The sequence below is a fragment of the Anabrus simplex genome, chromosome 1 (genome assembly GCF_040414725.1).
Source record: "Anabrus simplex isolate iqAnaSimp1 chromosome 1, ASM4041472v1, whole genome shotgun sequence".
NCBI classification, from domain to species: Eukaryota; Metazoa; Arthropoda; class Insecta; order Orthoptera; family Tettigoniidae; genus Anabrus; species Anabrus simplex.
In genome coordinates, this window is record NC_090265.1 from 1719704238 (window position 1) to 1719730630 (window position 26393).

The 26393-nt window shown below is 40.3% G+C and overlaps 1 protein-coding gene and 1 pseudogene across 1 annotated transcript in view; both read right to left on the bottom strand.

Moving 5' to 3' along the window:
• LOC136864048 (potassium voltage-gated channel protein Shaw) overlaps positions 1-26393 on the bottom strand; it is a 393645-nt gene that overhangs the window by 239500 nt on the left and 127752 nt on the right. The window lies entirely within an intron of this gene.
• On the bottom strand, positions 20693-23091 carry LOC136882226 (5'-AMP-activated protein kinase catalytic subunit alpha-2 pseudogene; annotated as a pseudogene).

Consider the following 26393-nt stretch of genomic DNA (forward strand, 5'->3'; position numbering starts at 1 on the left):
TATTGACACTAATGGTGGTGATGATTACTGTTTTAAGAGGAACAGCAACTGAGCAACCATCCTCTATTAACACTAATGGTAGTATGAATATTGTTTGAAGAGGAAGTATGACTGGACAGCCATCCTCTGTTAACACCAATGGTGGTGATTATGGTTTTAAGAGGAAATACAGGTGGACAACCATCATCTATTAACACTGATGGTGGTGATTATTGTTTTAAGAGGAAGTACAACTGGACAACCATCCTCTATTAACACTAATGGTGGTGGTAATTATTGTTTTAAGGGCAAGTACAACTGAATAACCATCCTCTATTAACACTAATGGTGGTGATGATTACTGTTTTAAGAGGAACTGCAAATGAGCAACCATCCTCTGTTAATCCTAATGGTGGTGATTGTTGTTTTAAGAGGAGGCACAACTGGACAACCATCCTCTATTAACACTAATGGTGGCTATCTGCATGTCAGTTTCGACGTTCTCTTTTACTCTCACAGATCGCAGGCATGAGCGATCTATTTCTGAATGTCGTATAAACATCAAACATGCCGATATAATACAGCATGGCGTGACGAATACACATTTTTACTCTCCCCTGTGCCAGGTAGCCCAACACTCTACCTACCTCTCCCCCTTAATCTTAGGATAGCCCAGGGTGTTTCAAGACAACTAGCGGCGTAATGGAAATGTGCCGAGCTCTTTCATACTTTAATGGGAATCCCCACTTGACATGAGCTCCAGTAAACAAACATAGAGCCGTAATTACCTTCTTGCTGTGAGCTACTCATGTGATGCGGTCCCTTCTAGTGACCAGTTTCTTGACTCCACGTGCCACTAGCCTCGCAAATTGAACAATTTTTCAACAAATTGCTAGGTAACATTTTCTGGCCATCCAATCATACCTTACATCATAGCCTGCACGGTTGCTAAGTAACATTGTCTGACCATACATCCATGCCTTACATCACAACCTGGACTGTTACTATGTAACATTGCCTCACCATCCATCCGTAAACATCAAAGCCTGCACTGTTGCTAGGTAACATTGTCTGACCATCCATCCTTACCTCACACCATAGCCTGCACTGTTGCTAGGTAACATTGTCTCAGCACCCATTAATACATTATATCATAGCCTGCAGGGTTGCTATGTCACATTGTCTGACCATCCATCTTTACCTTACATCACAACCTGCATGGTTGCTAGGTAACATTGTCTCTCCATCCACCCATTCATTACAACACAGCCTACACGGTTGCTAGGTAACAATGTCTGACCATCCATCCATACCTTATATTACTGCCTGCACTGTTGCTATGCCGGTTGTATGCCAACTTTCATGTACGCCACTGCTCGTTTCTTGCTGAGTCAGCATCTTTGGCAAGGTGATCATGACGTCATACCCTAAGTTAACATGACCGATGGGGTCTGTGCAGTATTTTTCCAGTTATAACAAATCAGATCAGCACTACTCTAGTAGGAGTACATTGTGGCAATACGTCTGTTCTCGAATTTTTGTTGATTTAATAGTTTTAATTATTTTTTTATTAAAGTTCTTTTTAATGACATGCATTCAACAGTTCAGCAATCTCTAGTTTACCTCACAGATTTTCAAAGATAATGTATGTGCCCTCGTATTTCAGTAAATCCAAAATATAACACGATAACTTGTAAATCTGTCGTTTTTGTGTATTTTAGTTAAAATGAAAGTAAAGGAGAAGTAGTCTGGATTAAGAGACTAAAGTCCCATTGTTCTGAGTGCCTGCTATTGATATTCGAAATATGTATGCAGATATTTTTTCAAAACTCACTAAGTCTGTAGCTGTTTTAGAGAATTGACCTAAGTGACTTAGTTTACTTTAGGAAACAAGTCTGCATTCTAAAGTTAACGTCAAAATAGGGTTTTAGTTTGTTGACATTGTTCTCAACAGAACATCTGTAAAGATCAAAACCCTTAACAACATTCTACACACTCTCTCAGGAACGGGCTGGGGTATTACTGAATCTACCCTAAGAACAACAGCTCTTGCTTTAGTTTACCCTGCAGCTGAATATTGCACTCTTGGCCAGAGAGAGGGCTACCCTCTAGGTGGCCCGCCCCACCCCTTCAGTGTGGGGAATGAAAGCATTGTAAAAAAAAAAATGCATGATCAGTTCTCGACAACATGCCTTCGTCGTATGTCTCTACAGTGGACTGTCTTCTCCACAGTGGCGTATACTGAGGGCTACCAAGGCTACCAGTGAAGCCCAAATCTCAAATGCGAGCGATGGAAATCTAAAGCACATTATATTGTAAGCATCTGACACATTGTTCCATTTGCAAACCTTGAAAGCAATGAGGAAACACGTCGCACGTATTTCTGAGAACAAGGCTTCGGAGACTGATATTGCAGCCCAGACTCTCGTCCCTTCCCATCGACTCGCCTCACGCGGCTTGCTGCTATCTACCTACAGGTGCGGGGACCGGCGGAGGATAGCTGTGCTAGGCTTCGGTCCGTCAGATCGCCACTGCTATCACCATGCGTTACTCATCGTATATAACTTCCTCACCTCATCCTTCTGTCTTAAATATATAGATAACGGAGTGCTGGTATTTCACTCCCGTTTACTTCTACATCCTTGTAGGAAGACACTGCAGGGCTGCTGTTATAGGAGTAATATAGTTTTCTTTTTATTGGTAGATCTGCTAAACTGAAACGCAATCTTTCAGGTTTAGTGTTCTCTTTTGTTGGTTGGAATCGAACCCGTGATCATGGGTCGGACGCCACCACTGATCTTCCGGGGAAGATAATTAACCATTGAACGATGGGTACGACCGCTGTAAAATTCAACATTGTTATTTAATAATAATAATAATAATAATAATAATAATAATAATAATAATAATAATGGTGCATGGCATCTACATCTATATATCTATATCGCCTTCGCCGTGTGGAATCTACTCCTCCCAACGTCTTTGTGCAGCTCATGGACAACGCACCTGCTACAGACACGTCGCACATCGCAACCCCTCCATCCCCGTCACCACCAGCACACTCGTCCTCTAGTTACACCATCCCTGTTACTACCATTACTACTACCACCACCACTACCACCTCTGCGCACATCTCACTCAACACTCCTATTACCACCACAACGATGTCCCATCTTTTCCCACTTATGATGTCCTCTCTCCCCATCCCTCCCACCCCTGATCTACCACGTCCCCAGAGCACATCTCATCAACCACCTGCCGAGGGAACTATTACTCCTGATACTCTTGGAGGTATGTTACGTCCACCATCGACGCCACCGCCTTCGGACCTAATATCCTGTATAGCTGCGTCGTTCGCGGTGTGGAACCAAGTATACCAGCTGACGTTATCGCCCAGAAACTCCGCCGGTCAGGACTGCCCGTGCGAAGAGCGTTTCGCATCCACAACGTCGACGGTCCGACCTTCTTAGTCAGACTCCATCTTCCAACTTCCGAAGACGCTCAACACCTCATCGACAACGGGATAAAACTCTATGGCCGCCACCATCGTGTTGAACCATCTCGCTCGCCTCCCCAAACCTCGCCTCGATATACCACACCTCGTCACCGTCCCCGACCTGCCCCTCCTCCTCAACCACCTAGTCCACATCTCCGACCTTATCCACACCCACCCCGTTATTTTTCGCCACCATCGCCAATTTCTCACCTCCTTAGCCTCCTACTCACTTCTCTTGTTAACTTCTTTTCCTTCTATCACATCCTTGCACCGTATCTTATCCCTTGCAACCTTGGTTAAACCTTCCCTTCTTGGCGTCTCTCCTTTACAAGTATTTGTAAATCTGTCCACAAAGCACTAAATAACCTAAACATCCTTTATTCTCATCTCCTTAACTTCTTCATACCGCATTACCCACCTTCCTCATTTCTCACACCTCCCAGTTCTCTTCACTTCTCCTGGCCCGACCGAGAGCGTCACTCTCTAGGAGGCCCGCGGGGAATGAAAAAAAAGAAAAGAATATTGCAGCGTCGGTAGATGCAGAGTGGGTTTCTGCCTCTAAGTGGCCACGGGTGGTCCGTGGTCCAACAGCTCTGCACTCTGACCGGCCAACCGAGTAGAGAAGGGGTGGCAATGGCTGAACCGTGGCTCAACGCCTCTATAGTTCCTAGTATAGGCCACGGCCGCCAATCCTCTCACCTTCTCCAAATATCTCCTTCACCGAACAAATCTCCCGGCCTGAGAGACGACATCATCATCTAAGAGGCCCGCCTCCCCCTTCAGGAGAAAACATTTCCAGTAGTAGTAGTAGTAGTAGAATATTGCGGACACATCTACTGTAACTCTCATCTCCCTAGCCTACAGCCCCCTTCATTCCTCCTCCACCAGCTATTATTTTTTTTTGCTAGGGGCTTTACGTCGCACCGACACAGATAGGTCTTATGGCGACGAAGGGATAGGAAAGGCCTAGGAGTTGGAAGGAAGCGGCCGTGGCCTTAATTAAGGTACAGTCCCAGCATTTACCTGGTGTGAAAATGGGAAACCACGGAAAACCATCTTCAGAGCTGCCGATAGTGGGATTCGAACCTACTATCTCCCGGATGCAAGCTCATAGCCACGCGCCTCGGCCGTGAAAATTCTTTCCTGCCAATACTTTAGGACTGATCACATCAACGCCTCAGGTTAAATTCAAGGAAACCATCATGGGTACTAGGTGGAAGACATATTCAGAAATAATTTAACATGAATCAAACATGGCGCAGTATGTGGTTCACTTCAAACACAGGCAAACTAGGTTTAATCCTGGATCGAGTTAACCGTCCTTCTGGTTTCAACCTACCAAAAATTTCTGGACTTCATTAAGAGCCCAACATGGCAGATATCAATACTGGAAGGTAACTGAGAATCCTTAATGTGACTGTGCAGACGTGCCCCAGACTCTCCAATATATCGCTATGGATTGCCCATTCCGAAAGTTCATCGGTGGAATTAACCCTCCTTGGTGAAACAGAATGAATAGACAAATTCAGAGTTAAAACTGTACAACTTGGGGTCAGTGTTGCCAACTTATATTTTCAAGATCCGCTAAATACTACTTAAAATCCGCTAAAATTCCGCCAAGAAATCCAATATCAAATAATGAGCAATAAAATGAGCAATAATAATAATAATAATAATAATAATAATAATAATAATAATAATAGAAATAAATGTCAGCACTCACCTGATCTGTGAGTTTCACTGGGATTAACCCCCTGCCTGAGAGCCGGCGAGCTAAAACTTGTAGGCGTTTTAGTGCCGGGTGCAAACTAGGTGAATCTCCTACCTCAAGGGCCACACACAGAACAGGCCAGTTCATTAAACGGTCTTCCTTCATAGCATAAATATAAATGCTGCTCTATCACAGTTTCATTATCTGTCGTCATTCGTCAACTAAGAGATAAGTAACCTTTTCCCACGCATTACAAATTTATGATACCATGATCTTATAATATCAAATCCAAATAACATGTTTTCCTCATGTGACTGCTAGCTCCTGACAAGAAATACGAAATAGCTCGGAGACAGACTGGAGTACATATTAAAAAAGAACGTAAAATGGATAAAACACTAAATTCGGCTATAATAAATCTAGACTTCCGCCAAATATTCCGCTGTCCGCTAAATGATATATTTCCCCGCCGACAGTCTTCTAATTCCGCCAAATTTAGCGGGAAATCCGCTAAATTGGCAACACTGCTCGGGGTTAAGGTCTAACCCACGTTGGTGAAACCAGCCCTAAGAATTTCCTCTGCGTATAAGGCTTCAGGGCGGATCCTTGTCTGGTAATGTGTCAATTTCCGATAAATAAATAAATAAATAAATAAATAAATAAATAAATAAATAATGATTTTCTCTTCCTTCTACAGTGTTCATAATTTCAATTAATGTTTCCCCGTTAAAATTATTCACCATTGCTTTGTTTGCAGCCTCTCTTTATAGTCTAATACGTCCAACATCAATATCTTACAGAAACATGTATTTACGTCCACCAAAATGGCGTCATTCTTCTTTCCATATGACGTACACTCGTTGCCTGGTTACGGTGTTGGTTTTTGGTTGACGCTAAATTGCTCACACTATTTCGAGATGACCTCAGCCCTAAAATATATCCATGTATAGTTGTATGTCCATGGATATTGAAGTGAATTACATAATATAAATGTAAGTATAATAATGATAAAATTAGTATATAAAAGTGTAAGATATTTAATATACGGTATGTAAATTTATATGAAGGAACTAGGCAAACTTAATGTTCGCCTGTTTATCAAAAACATGTCCTTTGAGATGTATTTAAGGTCGGGCCTGCCCCCTGATAGTGAATTAAAGGGCCGCGGTCTGACGTTTAGCGCCACCAGCGAGAGAAAGTTGACTAACGCTGCTCGAAAATGGTCTGTTGCTATGGCAACAATAACAGAGATGTCATTTTTAAGGATGCTATCGCCACGTGGTTTGGCTTGCTCTCAGTCGCTTTGGTCATATTATTCGGAATGGTAGTGTTAGCTGTGTTAGTTAATGCTGGTTTATGCAATAATTTAAGTGTCTGTTTCCTGAATATTATTTTCGTTCTTAGTTTATTTTTTCGTAAGTTAATCAGTGGCTAGTTGTACAGTTCTTTCTGTATTTAACATGTGCATTTGTTGAGGTTATTGTCAGTTTAGTGTTCTGCATTAAATGCCGGAATTATTAACACGAGCTTGCGAACGGGTCAAAGTTTACTGAATTGCATTAAGCCAACATAGTTAATTAAATATTCAGCCTGTATGAAAGGGTGATATTTCGCAGACTGAGATAACTATGACAACGCAGTGTACATCGTAGTTACTGCTTTCGCCGCTAAAATGTCAGACTTCAACTCTCATGGGCCCAACTATAGATATGGATGAAGTTGTAGAATGGTTAAACATATTGGATATTCAACCTTGACACCACTAAATCACGTGACCTAAGTCTCATTCTGCATGTTTTAAGACTACTCAAATATGTATATATTTGTAAATAATTTTTTAATCATTGTTTGTAAACTTGTTTATTTCTGTCATACGAAATAAATATTACTTGGAATTGTTTATATAACTCATAAGTAGGCCCCGGGCTGAGTGGCTCAGACGGTTGAGGCGCTGGCCTTCTGACCCCAGCTTGGCAGGTTCCATCCTGGCTCAGTTCGGTGGTATTTGAAGGTGCTCAAATACGTCAGACCAAGACCGACTGCAATACCTCAGACCTTAACTGACTGTCCATAATGGCGGTAGCTGGAGTGCTAGTTTGTGTTTGTTTTGATTAGTGGAATTCGCGTTGTTACCAAATATGTACGGAAATTTGAATATTCTTAGTCGAAAATTATACTTATTTATAACCATACAAAGACTGTAGAGCCCCTTTCAGTGCCGTAAGAAGCTGTTTGTTCTTAAAAAAGTGTATTTATTCGAACCATTCCGGTGGTGAAGTTATAAGTACCAACATAGTTGGGGATGTGTGGGATTGGTAAATGCAGCACGGATGTAGTTTAAGGAAGCGGAGATTGTTGTCAGTGGAATACTCTGTAGGAGGGATGCTGACTGGAAGGTGATTGGGGATTTAAATGAGACTATGGAGTGGGTATGTGGGAAACTGGGAGTGAGATTTCTAGATCCTAATGGGTGGGTAGGAGACAGAGATCTGCGCCCAGATGGGCTTCACATAAACCGCAGTGGTACATATAAGTTAGGAAACTTGTTTAGAAGGGTTATAGGCAGGTACATTCAGGGAAACGGGGTGGCCTAGGGAGCGGTGTTATGCGAACAGGGAACTGGAAATCAAGTAGGAATGACATAAAAATGTTAGTGCTCAACTGTAGAAGCACTGTAAACAAAGGAATCGAATTAAGTAATTTAATAGATATATACTTACCAGATACTGTAATAGGAGTTGAATCATGGCTGAGAAATGATATAATGGATGCAGAGATATTCTCACGGAACTGGAGTGTGTATCGTAGAGATAGGATAGGAATGGGAGGAGGGGGAATATTCATTCTGGTGAAAGAAGATTTTGTAAGCTACGAAAAAGTTAAGGATGAAAACCATGAAATTCTGGGTGTAAGGCTCTTCTCTAAAGATAATAGGCAACTTGATGTCTTTGGAGTGTACAGATCGGGAAAGGGTAGCGCTGACGCTGATTCAGAATTATTTGATAAGATAATCAGCTATGTTGGAAATGATATGGAAAGGAATGTGATAGTAGCAGGTGATCTCAATTTACCAAATGTCAATTGGGAAGGTAATGCGAACTGTTGTAACCAAGGTTGAAGTTTACAGAACACAACTTTTATTGCTTCACTTTATGATATTTACACAAATAACTGAAATTTATTTTGAAGCAAAAAGGAATATTGAATCTTGAGAAAAGTCTGTCTTTATACAATATGTACAGGTTTGCAGTCTTTATATACACTTCTATCTTGAAAAGATAGTCTTTGTGAATTGACACGTTGATAGTCGAGAACTATCTGGCACACTAACATAAATGTTCATGAGAGTCCTTGTTTGTTGAAGTGCCTGAATTCCTAAAAAGCAAGTTCAATTGATTGAAGAAATTCCACCTAGCGAAACTAAGGGAGCTTGCGTAAATTAGGGAATGAAAATGGCTTGTAAAAGAATTACGGAACATAGGCAGCGGAAACAGGTAAGGGAGCGGTGACCAGAGGTGAAACCTCGTACTGCCAGAAATTCAGTCCACCTGGTCGAAGCACATTTTCAAGAGGAGTAGCCTCCGTGCTCGACGTAGGGTGTATTCTGGAGCTGGACACCGGGGCGAGTGGGCAAGTGAGCAGGCCGGGAGCTCCTATTTATAGTACACTCGATGGTCAGGCACGCGCACTGAGGGCTGCGCGTCGAAGCTAGCAGAATGAAACACAGGCGCGCGTGCAGCTGGCTGGTGGAGCGAGAAAGGGAGCGCCGGACATACAACACGAACGAATGGAAGCATGAACAACAAATGGCAAATAAGTTAATATGGCAAGGGTACCTGAATCAGAAAGTGATGGAACCAACTATAGGGAAGAATATTTTGGATGTGGTGCTGATAAAACCAGATGAGGTCTATAGAGAAACCGAAGTAATAGATGGTATTAGTGATCACGAAGCGGTTTTTGTCGTAGTTAAAGATAAATGTGAAAGAATGGAAGGTATTAAAATTAGGACTGTTAGGCAGTACCATATGGCTGATAAAACAGGCATGAGGGAGTTTAAAAAAAGTAACTATGATCGCTGGAAAATGGTAAATAAAAATATAAACAGACTCTGGGATGGGTTTAAAGCAATTGTTGAGGAATGTGAAAATAGGTTTGTACCTTTAGGCCTAAAGGTGGTAAGGAATGGTAAGGATCCACTATATTATAATAGAGAAATAAAGAGACTAACAAGAAGGAGGTGCAGACTGGAAAGAAATACAGTTAGAAATGGTTATGGAAGTAAAGAAAAATTGAAGGAAGTTAATAGAAAATTGAATCTAGCAAAGAAGTCAGCTAAGGATAACATGGGGCCGATGACCTTCGATGTTAGGCCCCTTTAAACAACAAGCATCAAGGATAATATGATAGCAAGCATAATTGGTGGTCATACAAATTTTAGTGAAAAATGGAAGAGTATGTATAGGTTCTTCAAGGCAGAAACAGGTTCAAAGAAGGACATTCCAGGAATCATTAATGAACAAGGGGAGCGTGTATGTGAGGATCTTCAAAAGCCAGAAGTATTCAGTCAGCAGTATGTAAAGATTGTTTACAAGGATAATGTCCAGATAGGGGATGGGAGTAACACTAAAGAAGTATTAAAATTTACTTATGATAACAATGACATTTACAGTAAGATACAAAAGTTGAAAGCTACAAAAGCAGCTGGAATTGATAAGATTTCTGGGGATATACTAAAGGCAATGGGTTGGGATATAGTACCATACCTGAAATACTTATTTGATTATTGCTTGGTTGAAGGAGCTATACCAAATGAATGGAGAGTTGCTATAGTAGCCCCTGTGTATAAAGGAAAGGGTGATAGACTTAAAGCCGAAAATTACAGGCCAGTCAGTTTGAAAAGCATTGTGACCGAGCTCGATAGCTGCAGTCGCTTAAGTGTGGCCAGTATCCAGTATTCGGGAGATAGTAGGTTCGAACCCCACTGTCGGCAGCCCTGAAAATGGTTTTCCGTGGTTTCCCATTTTCGCACCAGGCAAATGCTGGGGCTGTACCTTAATTAAGGCCACGGCCGCTTCCTTCCCACTCCTAGCCCTTCCCTGTCCCATCGTCGCCATAAGACCTATCTGGATCGGTGCGACGTAAAGTAACTAGCAAAGAAAAAACAAGAAAAAGAGACATGCATTGTATGTAAGCTATGGGAAAGCATTCTTTCTGATTATATTAGACATGTTTGCGAAATTAATAACTGGTTTGACAGAAGGCAGTTTGGGTTTAGGAAAGGTTATTCGAGTGAAGCTCAGCGTGTAGGATTTCAGCAAGATATAGCAGATATCCTGGATTCAGGAGGCCAAATGGACTGTAATGCAATTGACCTATCTAAAGCATTTGATAGGGTAAATCATGGAAGACTACTGGCAAAAATTAGTGCAATTGGACTAGAAAAAAGAATGGCTGAATGGGTGGCTATATTTCTAGATAATAGAACTCAGAGAATTAGAGTAGGCGAAGCTTTATCTGACCCTGTAATAATTAAGAGGGGAATTCCTCAAGGCAGTATTATTGGACCTTTATGTTTTCATATATATATCAATGATATGTGTAAAGAAGTTGAATCAGAGATAAGGCTTTTCGCAGATTATATTATTCTGTACAGAGTAATAAATAATTTACAAGATTATGAGCAACTGCAAAATGACCTCGATAATGTTCTGAGATGGACAGTAGTCAATGGTATGAGGATAAACGGGGATAAAAGTCAGGTTGTAAGTTTCACAAATAGGAAAAGTCCTCTCAGACTTAATTACTGCGTTGATGGGGTTAAAGTTCCTTTGGGCGATCATTGTAAGTACCTAGGTGTTAATACAAGAAAATACCTTAATTGGGGTAATCACATAAATATGATTGTTAATAAAGGGTACAGATCTCTGCACATGGTTATGAGGGTATTTAGGGGCTGTAGTACGGATGTAAAGGAGAGGGCATATAAGTCTCTGGTAAGACCCCAACTAGAGTATGGTTCCAGTGCATGTGACCCTCACCAGGATTACTTGATTCAGGAACTGGAAAAAATCCAAAGCAGTTCAATTTATTCTGGGTGATTTCCGACAAAAGAGTAGCGTTACAAAAATGTTGCAAAGTTTGGGCTGGGAAAATTTGGGAAAAAGGAGACGAGCTGCTCGATTAAATGGTATGTTCCGAGCTGTCAGGGGAGAGATGGCGTGGGAGGACATCATAGACGAATAAGTTTGAGTGGTGTCTTTAAAAGTGGGAAAGATCACAATATGAAGATAAAGTTGGAATTCAAGAGGACAAATTGGGGCAAATATTCGTTTATATAAAGGGGATTTTGGAATTGGAATCACTTACCATGGGAAATGTTGAATAATTTTTCCATTTTTTTGCGATCATTTAAGAAAAGGCTAGGAAAACAACAGATAGGGAATCTGCCACCTGGGCGACTGCCCTAAATGCAGATCAGTATTGATTGATTGTCCTCATGTCCTTCTCAGAACTTGTTTTCTTTATATTTAAACTTACCTGGTGATTATGTTCATAGTTTAATCAGATGTGTCGTATGTGCTGTGTGCACGTTTATTTGCTGTCCAGAGTTTCATATTGAAATATTTTTAGTGTGTGTGTGTCTGTTTCAACCCGACATTGTTAACATAATTCTCCATTCGTTACTTTTCCACTGAAATTACAATTACAAGTCCAATGATATATAGGGGTAGAGCAAAACTTCAGTATTCAGATTTCCAAGAGACCTAGTATTAAGGTAAACTGGTTAGGTGCATTCATAGGGAAAACATCGATCCAAGTGATACAAGTGTTGTGCGCATTAAATATTTTTACATAACTTTTATTGTCAGGGAAAATGTTACATCCTTAGGAGGCGTTGATCCTGTTCGGGTGTCACGCAAACTTCCGAAGTTACGAAATGATGTCTATCCTAGCATTTACCCCAATCAGCTAACGTACCTTCCTACAAAGTTAAATAATTCCCGGGAAGATCCGAAAAATCGTGACTCAGAATTACGACTGAGATATGATTATTTCAGACGGGTACAAGAATGATGCAGTTGAATGATTTTCGGTGCTTTAGAATGGAGGTACGTAAACGAAACCTAACTCCATTCCTCGTGAGTTGAAATGAGGATTACCTCCTTTTCTACATATTATAAGAGGATGATGTACCATCAATTCCGGTGGGTGTTGAGATGACTAGTGCTTCATATGTTCAAGAAAATCATACAAAAATCACTGTCCCTACTCAACAATTCAGGCGGATATTGGAGAGTTGAAATTTTGTTCGAAAAATGTATTTGTTTGCATGTTTTACACAATGGGCTGTGGTTAATGATGGTGTTGCATGGTATTTCATGGGAGGTTGATAATGTTATTCGTTGACATCTATTTATCTTATTTGCTGTCCGGAGTTTCATATGTGAAATATTTTAGTGTGTGTGTGTGTGTGCCTGCTTCAACCCGACATTGATAAAATAATTGTCCATTCGTTATTCTCCGACTGAAATTACAATTAGATTTACAATAGAATTAAGCGATGACGTTGCTTTCGGTGCATAATTATACATATTTTGAATTAATGAGTTGCATTTCATGACGTTCGACTTGTGATGTTTTCTTTAGGTGATTCGGAACAAACACGTTTAATCTTCCCCTTAACCCTTCGTGTCGTAGACCGATGTCCGCCATGATTTTCTAGGTTACGGTCTGATGTAATTGTAATTGGTCTTGATCAGAATCGTGTCAGTAGATTTACTGGCACGTAAAATAACTCCTGCGGACTAAATTACGGCATCTCGGCGACTCAAAAAACCGTAAAAGTAGTTAGTGGGACGTAAAGCAAATAACATTATTATTATTATTATTATTATTATTATTATTATTATTATTAAAATGCATTTCCTGCAAAATCAATATTTTTGACTTAGTGAGTTGTAGAAACGAGTTCCTCAATTGACCGGTGGTTCCAAATGTGTCACCAGAGGTCGTACGCCGTAGTGTGCCCTTCAGAAGTCGCGTAACTCTGCCGCTCATCCATATTAAAAACACAGCACGAAGAAACTCTGAAAATCATCGGTTTTGGACATTTTAGGCAGTATTGTCAGAACTAGGCATTAAGCCTTGTTCACATCATTTTCTTCCAGCAGCCCTTATTTGACATGGATTGTGAGCTTTGAAGGAACTAGACAGCAATTCGTCTAGATGAGATATTGTTATGCTGGCAGGCGATTTATTTCCTTAGCCACGAACGAAGAATCGTCCATGACCTGGTGGGACAAAAATAAACTTTACATTGCAATCCCGGTCAGCACCATGCCAGGCTCAGGCGGGTAACACTTCTGTTATCGACTACTTGTTACAGCAGGTAAGATGAGTGGCAGCACGCATGTGCCGCGCGGTGCGCGACAACGGAAATTATTGCTCATCTGCCATCCACCACTTATTTATACATTGTATATGATACACATGGCGACAATTATTTGTTGTTTAAAGGGAACTAAAAGCTAGGTCATCGGCCTCCAATGACACGAAGTGCGTTTTCATGATTTCAAAGAAATTGAGGATTTATTGAACATATCCCTTGATAAGTTATTTCAACCCCAAAATCCCCTTCCAATAAAAAAATATTTGCCCCAATTTGTCCTCTTGAATTCCAACTTTTTCTTCATATTGTGATCTTTCCCACTTTTAAAGACGCCACTCAAACTTATTCATCTACTGATGTCCTCCCATGCCATCTCTTTACTGACAGCTCGGAACATACCACTTAGTCGAGCAGCTCGTCTCCTTTCTCCCAAGTCTTCCCAGTGCAAACTTTGCAACATTTTTGTAACGCTACTCTTTTGTCGGAAATCGCCTAGAACAAATTGAGCTGCTTTTCTTTGGATTTTTCCAGTCCTGAATCAAGTAATCCTGGTGAGGGTCCCATACACTGGAACCATACTCTAGTTGGGGTCTCACTGGAGACAAATATGCGTTCTCCTCTACATCCTTACTACAATCCCTAAATACCCTCATAACCATGTGCAGAGATCTGTACCCTTTATTTACAATCATATTTATGTGATTACCCCAATGAAGATCTTTCCTTATATTAATACCTAGGTATTTACAATGATCTCCAAATGGAACTTTCACCCCATCAACGCAGTAATTAAAACTGAGAGGACTCTTCCTATTTGTGAAACAACCTGACTTATATCCCCATTATCATCATCATATCATTGCCTACTGTCCATCTCACAACATTATTGAGGTCATTTTGCAGTTGCTCACAATCTTGTAACTTATTTATTACTCTGTACAGAATAACATTATCTGCAAAAAGCCTGATCTCTGATTCCACTTCTTTACACATATCATTGATATACGGTATATAAGAAAACATAAATGTCCAGTAATACTGCCTTGAGGAAATCCCCTCTTAATTATTACAGGGACAGATAAAGCTTCACCTACTCTAATTCTCTGTGTTCTATTTTCTAGAAACAGAGCCACCCATTCAGTCACTCTTTTGTAAAGTCCAATTGCACTCATTTTTGCTAGTAGTCTCCCCTCCCATGATCTACCCTATCAAATGGCTTAGACAGGTCAATCGTGATACAGTACAATTGACCTCCTGAACCCAGCATATTTGCTATATCTTGCTGGAATCCTACAAGTTGGGCTTCGGTGGAATAACCTTTCCTAAACCCAAACTGCTTTCTATCAAACCAGTTATTAATTTTGCAAACATGTCTTATATAATCAGAAAGAATGCTTTTCAAAAGCTTAGGCCTACATGCAATGCATGTCAAACTGACTGGCCTGTTTTCAGCTTTATGTCTATCACCCTTTCCTTTATATTCAAGGGCTACTACTGCAACTCTCCATTCATTTGGTAAAGTTCCTTCATGCAAAAAATAATCAAACAAGTACTTCAGATATGGTACTATATTCCAACCCATTGTCTTTAGTAACTTATATCCCCCGATACCTTATCAATTCCAGCTTTTTCTAGTTTTCAAATTTTGTATCATACTGCAAACGTCATTGCTGTCATAGGTAAATTTTAATACTTCTTTACTTTTAGTCACCTCCTCTACCTGGACATTATCCTTGAAACCAAACATTTTTACATACTGCTGACTGAATACTTCTGCTTTTGAAGATCCTCGCATACACACTCCCCTTGTTCATTAATGATTCCTGGAATGTCCTTCTTGGAACCTGTTTCTGCATTAAAGTACCTATATACATACTCTTCCATTTTACACTAAAATTTTTATGGCTGCCAATTATGCTTGCCATTATGTTATCCTTAGCTGATTTCTTTGCTAGATTCATTTTCCATTCATTTTCATTTTCCAAGTTCCTTCAATTTCTCCTTACTTCCACAGACATTTCTAACTATTTCTTTCCAACCTGCACCTCCTTCATAGTCTCTTTACTTCTCTGTCAAAATATAGTGGATCTTTACCATTCCTTAGCACCTTCAAATGTACAAACCTATTTTCACACTCCTCAACAATTGCTTTTAACCCATCCCAGTGTCTGTTTACATTTTTATTTACTGTTTTCCACCGATCATAGTTACTTATTAAAAACTCCCTCATGCCTGTTTTATCAGCCATATGGTATTGCCTAATAGTCCTAATTTAAATGTCTTTCTTTCTTTCACATTTATTTTTAATTGCCACAAAAACAGCTTCGTGATCACTAGTACCGTCTATTACTTCGGTTTCTCTATAGAGCTCATCTGGTTTTACCAGCATCACGTCCAGAATATTCTTTCCTGTAGTTGGTTCCATCACTTTTTGAATCAGGTGCCCTTCCCATAAAAACTTATTTGGCATTAGTTGGTCATGCTTCCTGTTGTTCGCATTACCTTCCCAATTGATATTTGATAAATTGAGATCACCCGCTACATTCTTTTCCTTATCTTATTCCAATCCCTAATCTCCTTCCTAGAAATGAATATTTGCCCCAATTTCCCCTCTTGAATTCCAACTTTATCTTCATATTGTGATCTTTCCTACTTTTAAAGACGCCACTCAAACTTATTCGTCTACTAATGTCTTTCTATGCCATCTCTCCGCTGACAGCTCGGAACATACCACTTTGGCATAATGTCATCTTCAATATGGAACAATAATGAGAGTTGTTACTTGTAACATACCACTTAGTCGAGCAGCTCGTCTTCTTTCTCCTAATTCTTCCCATCCCAAACTTTCTAACATTTTTGTAACGCTACTCTTTTGTCGGAAATCACCCAGAACAAACTGAGCTGCTTTGCTTTAGATTTTTTCCAGTTCTTGAATCAAGTAATCCTGGTGAGGGTCCCATACCCTGGAACCATAGTCTAGTTGGGGTCTTACCAGAGACTTATATGACCTCTCCTTTACACCCTTACTACAATCCCTAAACACTCTCATAACCATATGCAGAGATCTGTACCCTTTATTTACAATCCCATTTATGTGATTACCCCAATGAAGATCTTTCCTCATATTAACACCTAGATACTTCAATGATTAAAACCACCTACTAGAATCTAATATATAAAAATACATACATCATCATTATAGACCTTTATGCCTTTCAGCATTCAGACTGCAAGCCTAGGTGAATTTACTAAACGTCGCCACAATCCTCAATTTGCAAGTAGTGCTGTGGCCTTATTAATTTCTATACCTCTTATCTTTATCGTTAGAGACTGAGTGTGACCATCATCGATTTGGTTTCCCTCTACTTCTCTTACCTTCCATAACAGAGTCCATTATCTTCCTAGGTAATCTATCCTCCTCCATTCGCCTCACACGACTCTACCAGTGAAACCGGTTTATTCGCACAGCTTTATCCATCGAGTTCATTCATAACTTAGCCTTTATCTCCTCATTCCGAGTACCCTCCTGCCATTGTTCCAACTTATTTGTACCAGCAAACATTCTTGCTACTTTGCTACTCTGTCTGTTGCTTCTAACTTATGAATAAGATATCCTAAGTCAACTCAGCTTTCACTTCCATAAAGCAAAGTTGGTCTGAATAGAGACCAATGTAAAGATAGTTCCGTCTGGGAGCTGACTTCCTTCTTACAGAACACTGTTGATCGCAAATGCGAGCTCATTGCATTAGTTTTACTGCACCTTGATTCAATCTCACAATAATGCCATCCTGGGATAACACACATCCTAATTACTTGAAATTATCTACCTGTTCCAGCTTTGTATCACCAATCTGACATTCAATTATCTTTGATTTCTTACATAATGATATCAATTTAGCCTTTGAAAGACTAATATACATACCATACTCATTGAACCTATTTTCAAGTTCCAGGCTTTTGGCACAATCTACCATTAAGACCAAATCATCAACATAGGCCACACTGCTTACTACATTTCCACTTACCTGAGTCCCTCCATGCTACTTTATACCTTTCAGCAGATGAACCATGTATAGTATGACCACCAAGGGTGAAAGATTACAGACTTGTCTATCCCTTGTAAGCATCCTGAACGAAGATCTCATCCTGCCATCAATTCTCAATGCAGCTCATTGATTGATTTCTACACTTAATTCCATAGTCCCCCAGTATGGCGAACATCTTTTCCCTTGGTAGGGCCTACCCTGTCATATGCTTTATCAAGATGTACAAAACATAAACGTAACTGTCTCTTCCTCTCGTAGCATTTTTCAATTACCTGGTGCATGCTGAAAATCTGATCCCGACAGCCCCTCTGTGGTCTGAAACCACACTAGTTTTCATCCAACTTCCTCTCAACCACTGATTGCACCCTCCCTTCCAAGATGCCAGTGAATACTTTGCCTGGTATACTAATCGAGATATCTTGATAGTTGTTACAATCCTTCTTGTACCGAGCTCGATAGCTGCAGTCGCTTAAGTGCGGCCAGTATCCAGTATTCGGGAGATAGTGGGTTCGAATCCCACTGTCGGCAGCCCTGAAGATGGTTTTCCGTGTTTTCCCATTTTCACACCAGGCAAATGCTGGGGCTGTACCTTAATTAAGGCCACGGCCGCTTCCTTCCCACTCGTAGCCCTTTCCTGCTCCTTCATCGCCTTAAGACCTACTGTGTCGGTGCGACGTAAAGCCAATAGCAAAAAAAGAAAAAAAAAATCCTTCTTGTTCCCTTGCTTATATATAGGTGCAATTACTGCTTTTGCCCAATCTGAAAGTACCTTACCAACAGGCCATGCTATCTTATTACTCTATGAAGCCATTTCATCCCTGCCTTCCCACTATACTTCACCATTTCATGTTTAATTTCATCTATTCCTGCTGCTTTATGACTATGGAGTTTATTTACCACCTTTTCCACTTACTAAAGCGTAATTTCACCAAAGTCATTTTCCTCCTCCTCATGAGCTCGGTTGTTCGCGGCACCACCATGAACATTTCCTTTCACACTGAGAAGTTTTTTAAAATATTCCCTCCACCTGTCCAGTGATATGCTGGGACCTGTTATGAGTTCACCTGAATTACCCAAAACTCTATTCACTTCTTTTTTCCCTCCCTTCCTAAGAATCCTTATTTCTATCCAGAAAGGATTCCCTGTTGCTAGCCCTAGCTTTTGCAGGTAATTACCAAAATCTTCCCATGACTTCTTTTTGAATTCAACAACTATTTGTTTCACTCTTTCATCAATGTAAAATTCCCTGTCTGTATCAACCCTTGTTGGAGACATTTTTGATAAGTCTTACTTTTACATTTACAAGCTGCTCTCACTTCATCATTCCACCAGTCTGACTCGTTGGCTGAATGGTCAGCGTACTGGCCTTCGGTTGAGAGGGTCCCGGGTTCGATTCCCGGCCGGGTCGGGGATTTTAACCTTAATTGGTTAATTCCAATGGCCCGGGGGCTGGGTGTTTGTGCTGTTCTCAACGTCCCTGCAACTCACACACCACACATAACACTATCTTCCATCAAAATAACACGCAGTTACCTACAAATGGCAGATGCTGCCCACCCTCATTGGAGGGTCTGCCTTACAAGGGCTGCACTCGGCTAGAAACAGCCACAGGAAATTAAAAATTAATCATTTCACCAAGATGTTTTTCCACATCTTTATGCACAGCATCCCTGCATGTCACCCATTCCCTTTCCATATCTCGACGCTGCTTACTGCTCACTGTTTGGAACTTTTCACTAATCATATCCATGTACTTCTGTCTAATTTCCTCGTCCTGGAAATTTTCTACCCTCAGGCTATTTCATTTGCAGATAGATTTCACTTTCTCTATCCTAGGCCTAGATATACTTAGTTCGCTACAATCATATAGTGGTCAGTATCATAAAAAAATCCCTGGAAAACCCATAAATTCCTAATAGACTTCCTGAATTTGAAGTCGGTTAAGATACAGTCTATTATGGATCTGGTACCTCTACCGTCCAATGTGTAGCGCTGAATAGCCTTATGTTTGAAGAAAGTATTCGTAACTTCTAAACCCATATTAGCACAGAAGTCCAGAAAATACTTCCCCTTCCTATTAGATTCCATATCTTCCCCACATTCACTAATCACCCTTTCGTATCCTTCAGTTCTATTTCTAACTCTCGCACTGATATCGCCCATTACCACCATCCTATTCTTGCTGTTGACTGTGTCTATGATGCAACTCAATGCTTCATAAAACTTGTCAACTTCATCTTCATCTGTACCCTCACATGGTGAATACACTGAGACAATTCTCGTCCTAATTCCTCTAACTGCCAAATCTACCTAGATCATTAGCTCATTTACACGCCTAACATAAACTATGTTGCGTGCAATAGTATTCCTGATAAAACGCCCTACTCCACACTCTGCCCTTCCCTTTTTTACACTCATCAAATACACTTTATATAAATGAATATGATATGAATGCTGGTTAGGGAAGTAGTTCTTCCATAAATATTTGGACTCTAGTCTGAAACCCAGCATTGAGTGAACACTGTAGGAGACATTAATCTAACAAGAAATTGAAATTATCATCTCTGTCTTCTAGCTCTAGTGCTCATATCTGCATTCCATTAATCTCTTATGTCACCTTACAATAGTATGCAGAATAAGCTACTAAAATTATTGTAAATCTATGTGGAATTACACAGGAAGCCATCCAGAAATTGCAAGTGACAATACAAATATTCTAAACTTACGTTCAACACAGCTGAAATAGGCAGTTTGTACCTCAAAATTAAATTTCCAATTGGATAGAGAAAGAGTGATGTTTGGAAGGAAAAAAACTAGAGGCTGCAAGAACTGGGTTTGGGACATAATGAAAAGAGGTACACATGCTCTAGATTAAGAAGAATGTAGAATTCAGAAAACTTGCAGGGCAGGTGATCACACAAATGAACCCTAAGTTTAATCAGAAAATGCATGCAATACTTAATGGAACTGTATACAATAATTGAACAACACAGAGAAAGACAAAAGCCATTAATATAGAGAGTCCAAATTGTTATTGCATCACACTAACAACAGCTTGAAATTGCATATATTTTCCCAAACTACAAAGCTCATTGTTATCTTATTTCATCAGAATATATTGCTCATAAAACCTATAGTACGAAATATTGGACAGCCTATCTTTGGTACCCTTACATATTAAACAGTTTTTCTCCCTGCTCTACACTTTTTTTCGGAGCAACCATTCTCTATCTAGGAGAGTCTTTTAGTAGCGATGACCTCAAGATGACAGCATTACACAACACTTCCCTAGTTAAATCCGTAATAGTAGATGTACTCCCACACTGCATAATAAAGACTGAACCAGGACCTTCCAACTCTTCTTTCCATTCTTCCTTCTTGGATGAATAATTGGATGAACTGCATCACAGAACATTTAATTCCCATTTATCAACGAGCTAGCTGAGTAATTAAAGCAGCACACATCTCAAAGAACTCCATGGTGTGATGTCCTGTACTCTGGTGGTGACACAAAGTAGGATCATAGTTGAGTTCATTTCCAACATATCCAACAGAATCATTTTCTTCACTGCTCTCACTGCTGAGACTTTTGAAGTCCAGCAAATAGTTCTTGTAATCCACTTGATACAACTGAAGTGACATCTTGACATACCTCTCATTCAAATTATTCTTTCGGCGGACACGGACATGAAATGGATTAATGACCTTCCATTCAAAATCCAAGGCCTTCATGGCTCTGTACACTTCATTCATAATGTCATTTGGTTTGCTCTGAGACCGGATACCAAGGTGCCATTTTGCTCGTTTGACTGGTGTACCTCTGGACGGTCTATCGCCTCCCGAACTAGAAGTGTTGGAACCCATGACACAATCCCAAAGAGCTGGAGCTATCCTCTCTGAATGAGGCCGTACAGGACTAGGGGTTAATTCATTCGGGCTACAGGAGACTGATGGTGGGCTGCTGGCCACGTAGAAATCCTTTAGCTCAGCTTTAGCAGCTTCATCAGCAATTAGCTTATTATCTATTATTAAGTGATATGCTATTGCGAGCTGGTCATGAGGATCACCACTTAACAGAGCACCATGAACTTCACTTTCTTTCACACCAAATTTCACACAGACTTCCGAAACTGCATCTGTGTCGATAACAGATGCATCCTGTTCCACTGGAGAAGGAAATAAATAAGCAGGCAGATCCTTCTGGAACCATTCTTTTTTTTTTATATCTTCAATGGTAGCCCTTTTCATGGGATCAATTTGCAGCATGTGACACAACATGCTCACCACTGTCTTATTCAGATATTCAGGAACTGGAAATATCCCAGATTTTATTTTCCTGAAAAGTGTAGGAACATGTTCATCATCAAAGGGAAGTGTGCCACACAGCAAAGCATAGAGGATCACTCCACATGACCAGATGTCTACTTCTGGCCCGGCATACAGCTTCCCTGAGATAACTTCAGGAGCAGCGTAATTTGGAGAACCACAACTGGTCCGCAAAAATTCTCCGTCCATCATCATGTTTGATAACCCAAAATCAGCAATCTTGACATGCAGGTTATGGTCAAGCAGTAGGTTTTCAGGTTTCAGGTCACGGTGAACTATCATATGCCGGTGGCAATAATCAACTCCAGAGATGATTTGCTGGAAAAATCTTCGAGCTTCATATTCCTTCAACTTTCCATGTTTCACTATATAGTCAAACAGTTCACCACCAGATACATACTCCATTATCATGAAGATATCAGTGGGCGTGCTGATCACCTGATACAATTTTATTATATGTGGATGACGAAATAGTTTAAGATTTTGTATTTCTCTCCTAATTTTTCCAACAACATCAAGACTTTTGATCTTTTGTCTATTTAGGATCTTCACTGCAACCTTATGTTTTGTAAGCTGATGTTCACCAATTTTGACTTTCCCAAAGGTTCCAACACCCAAGGTGTGTCCCAAAGTATAATGTCCAACCTTAACTATTGGTTGCTGTGCAACCTGCACAGGTTTCTCAGCCATTCTCTAGCTAATTTCTTGTATATCAGGCACTAATTTCACATCTGCATTACATGTCGCTTATACACAAATCCGATCCCTCAGTAACTCCTTGCTACTATCATGCTCCAAAGTGTCATCTTCTCTTGTTTCCAATGTAAATCAACGAATTTGAAATAGAACACTTGAAGAGATCACAACTAACCAAAATCAAAACAAACTGTAACAATCTAAAAGAATCCTAGTTTTAGGAAACACGAAAAATTTAAGAAACGAAATTTCCACTTATATAGAACAACACGAATTATCGATAGTGTCGTGTCGTGTGCCAGTTGGTCCCGGAAATAGCGAACAAAAGTGATAACCGAACTTAGACACTATCTATTCAATTGCAAGGAAGTATAGCAACGGAATAAACAACCGGAAAACCCGAAAATATGGGAGAAATTAGAAGATCGGTACACAAAGTATCTGGAGGCTCCGAACATGAAGGTACATAACATGTTACATGTCGGTCTGTTAGACAGTGAAACAACTCGCCTACAACACTTCCAGCGCACGCAGCAAGTAGTTACTCATAGAGGTGAAACGCTCATTTTATGCATCAAGTGCGGTAAGGTATTTACCCACCTCACTCACGCAGGAGAGGATATGTACTCTTGCACGTACTGTGGTAAGACTTTCGCACGCATAGGAGATGAACGTTTGACACCTGCGCTAAACGAGGATTGGCATTCAGACATCGAAAAGACAAATGTATATAGTTAGTGATTATAATGTGTTTGTAGTGGTCACGAGTGAAACTTGCAGTGTAATTTTTTATGTGATTTAGCAGTATATTGAAATTTATTCTTACGTGATTTTGCGGTACATTGAAGTGACATAGGCCCCAGATTGGAATTAGGTGTAGAAAGTGCGTGTTTACGTAAATTAACATCTGAGATCTTACTACATTAATTTGACTGCCAAATTGGCCTTCGGTACGTCAATGCCGGGCAGCAAAGAAAAAGAGATTATAGGTGCAGAAGGAGAAATTCACACTCAACGTGTTTACATTTGCGACATCTGTCACGACGAAGTTAACAGTAACAGGGACGCTGTTGAATGTGAAGGCTGCAACAGTCGGCATCATATTGCCTGTTGTGGAATGGCCGGAGGTGAATTTGGTATACTTTAGCGAAAGAACTGGAAATTTACTTGGCTTTCTAGTGAATGCAAACCCTAGTTATTGAAAAAGAAAATTTCAAATGAAAAGTATCTAGAGTCTTTGGAGGATAAAATATAAAAAATACTAGAATTCTTGGAAAATGGTTTCAAAAGGAGAATACGCGAAGAAATACAAACCACACTAAAAAAAGAATTAGCTCATGGATTACCTGGGAAATCCGTAATCAAACAGAAGCCAATAGATCGCTTGATGGTCGATAAACGTCAATCCCAAATTACTCCCGACAATGTGAAGCCACGGGAGCCCCCAGTAGAACAACAACGGGAAACCCAAGAAGGGAACAACACAAAATTATCTAAGGAAGAAGACAACTCTATTTCAGATCCAGTATCAAAGGGTGAATGCGTGGAACAATGCAACAGGGATAAGGACACTTAAGACGATGCAGGGCCACGGACTTCTTATAGAGGAAGAAGATCTAAAGCAAAAGCAACTAGAAATAATCGTACACGAGGGAACACAGTGATCGGCTGCAGCCAGAATACCGTACTGACTCACAATTGCAGGCAGCCCTCAAAAAGGCATGGATTTAATGGGTAAACTGCATAGTAGAACGAAATCGTAAGATATAATTGACTTTCTCTAATCAAACAGAATCGAGGGAGATATTGAGTGTGAAAGGCTGCCAACTAAGGAAACCAGTAAAGCTTTCAAACTAGGTGTAGACTTCAGATTTATTGACCCTCTACAAGATTTCAGCGTTTCTTTTTCGGAGACAAAGAACAAGTGTGGCCTTATAATCCGGACTATAGGTCGACACAAACAAGGAACAAATGAAGAATTCTGGAGATTCTACTCTGGGACATTGAAGGGCTGAAGTCAATAATCTAGTTAATCTCAGATTTCTTTTGGCAACGGTCTGATGTAATCATAACCACAGAAACATTCTTAACGGAATATATAGCCTATCATACCTATATAGCAAGCATGCCCCAGCCATTCCAAAGAAAAAGGAAGACTGGACTGAAAGATTGCATAGGAAAGGTGAAGGAAACACTTATAGAAGAGAATATGGTAATTATTCGAACAGTTAAATTAACGATCATAGGTCTATACATCGCCCCATAAAGAAAATAGATGATGCAGTAGAGCACATTGTAAGAGCCATTACAACAGTGAGAGATGACAGAAATGTAATTCTTGGAGACGACCTGAACTGTCGAATCGGAGTTTTCGCTTTCCTCTTCAGTGCATAATCTGTTTGTGTCGAATGGCCATTTGATTGTCGCACCTAATGGAGAAGGTCCAGGGTCTCTTATCAATCGGCAGTCATCAGAAGCATTTACGATATTTCGGTTCCCACGAGACTATCCTTAAGAAAGGCCATGAGTTTATTTTATGCTAAAGTATTTCTAGTTCTAACATACGGGCTCGAGCTCATCTGGGCACACCTAACAGTATCTGACCTCCGAGCCATTGAAAATGTCAAAGATAGATTTCTGAAAAGAACACTGGGGATCTCCAAGACGTCACCCTCAAGACTGGCATACATACAAGCCTCTGAGACATTTTTATTGGAAGATCCACGAATCAGAATGCAGCTCCCATCTACAAAATAGGAAAAAGAGCTTCTTCAAATTAGACAGAAGGAACAAGAGTACATCGACGTCGAATTTTACTCGACAGATGCTATGCTCAACCGTAGCTGGTATGGACCAAACAATGATATGCGAGGTGCACTAAATAGGTTGGCAATACATGGTTTTCACCATAAGCTGTGTACTCGGCAGGGCTATCATTTCAACAAATGCACTAACCGAGGAAAATCCCTTATGGACAACTGTAAAACGTAAATTAATGTTAGTGGTGTGATGCTTACTTATAATAGTTTAATGTACCTTATATATATGGCCATTTGGTTGCAATAAAGTTATTGTTATTAAATACACTTTATAATCTCCCATCTCTTCCTCGTAATCTCCCCTTAACCGAATATCACTTACTCCTAGCACATCTTTGCTGCCTCGGCCAGTTCTACTATCTTTCTTCTATAAGCCTCATCAATACTGATAGCTCCCCATCGAATTCCATTTCGTTCGCCAAGTTGTTTCCAAGGAGTCCCTCGTCTGTCAAATGGAAGTAGGCCTCCGTTACTCCCATAGGTCCGAGGCTTGCTTAAAATATTCTGAGCTCGGTGAATGCATGAAGCAGGATGTTATCCTACTTATACATAGTACAAGTGAGGATAACACCTCTAACCGGTTAGGGACCACCAGTGGATTGTATAGTCCTAGCCGCCTGAGCGCAAGGAGGGCCATGACTCAGAATATGTCCGAGATACCCACTCTAATTCCGTAGCAACTGATATCCCGACTCTCAGGAGCACTCAGGCGTTGCCCAAGGTTCACGAACTAGGACGAAACGCTGGTTAATAGAGCAAACGCCTGAAAAGCCTTACATCTGATCTGTTTTTTGACATGCTCTACTGGTGGGAAAAAAAAAATCTAATTCCCTCCTTGGGAACATAGAATTTCCATTCGGAATTGCTAGGCGGGCAATAATTCCATTGTGGAGTTTAATCTCCCGTACGCAGTTATCAGACTGTGCCT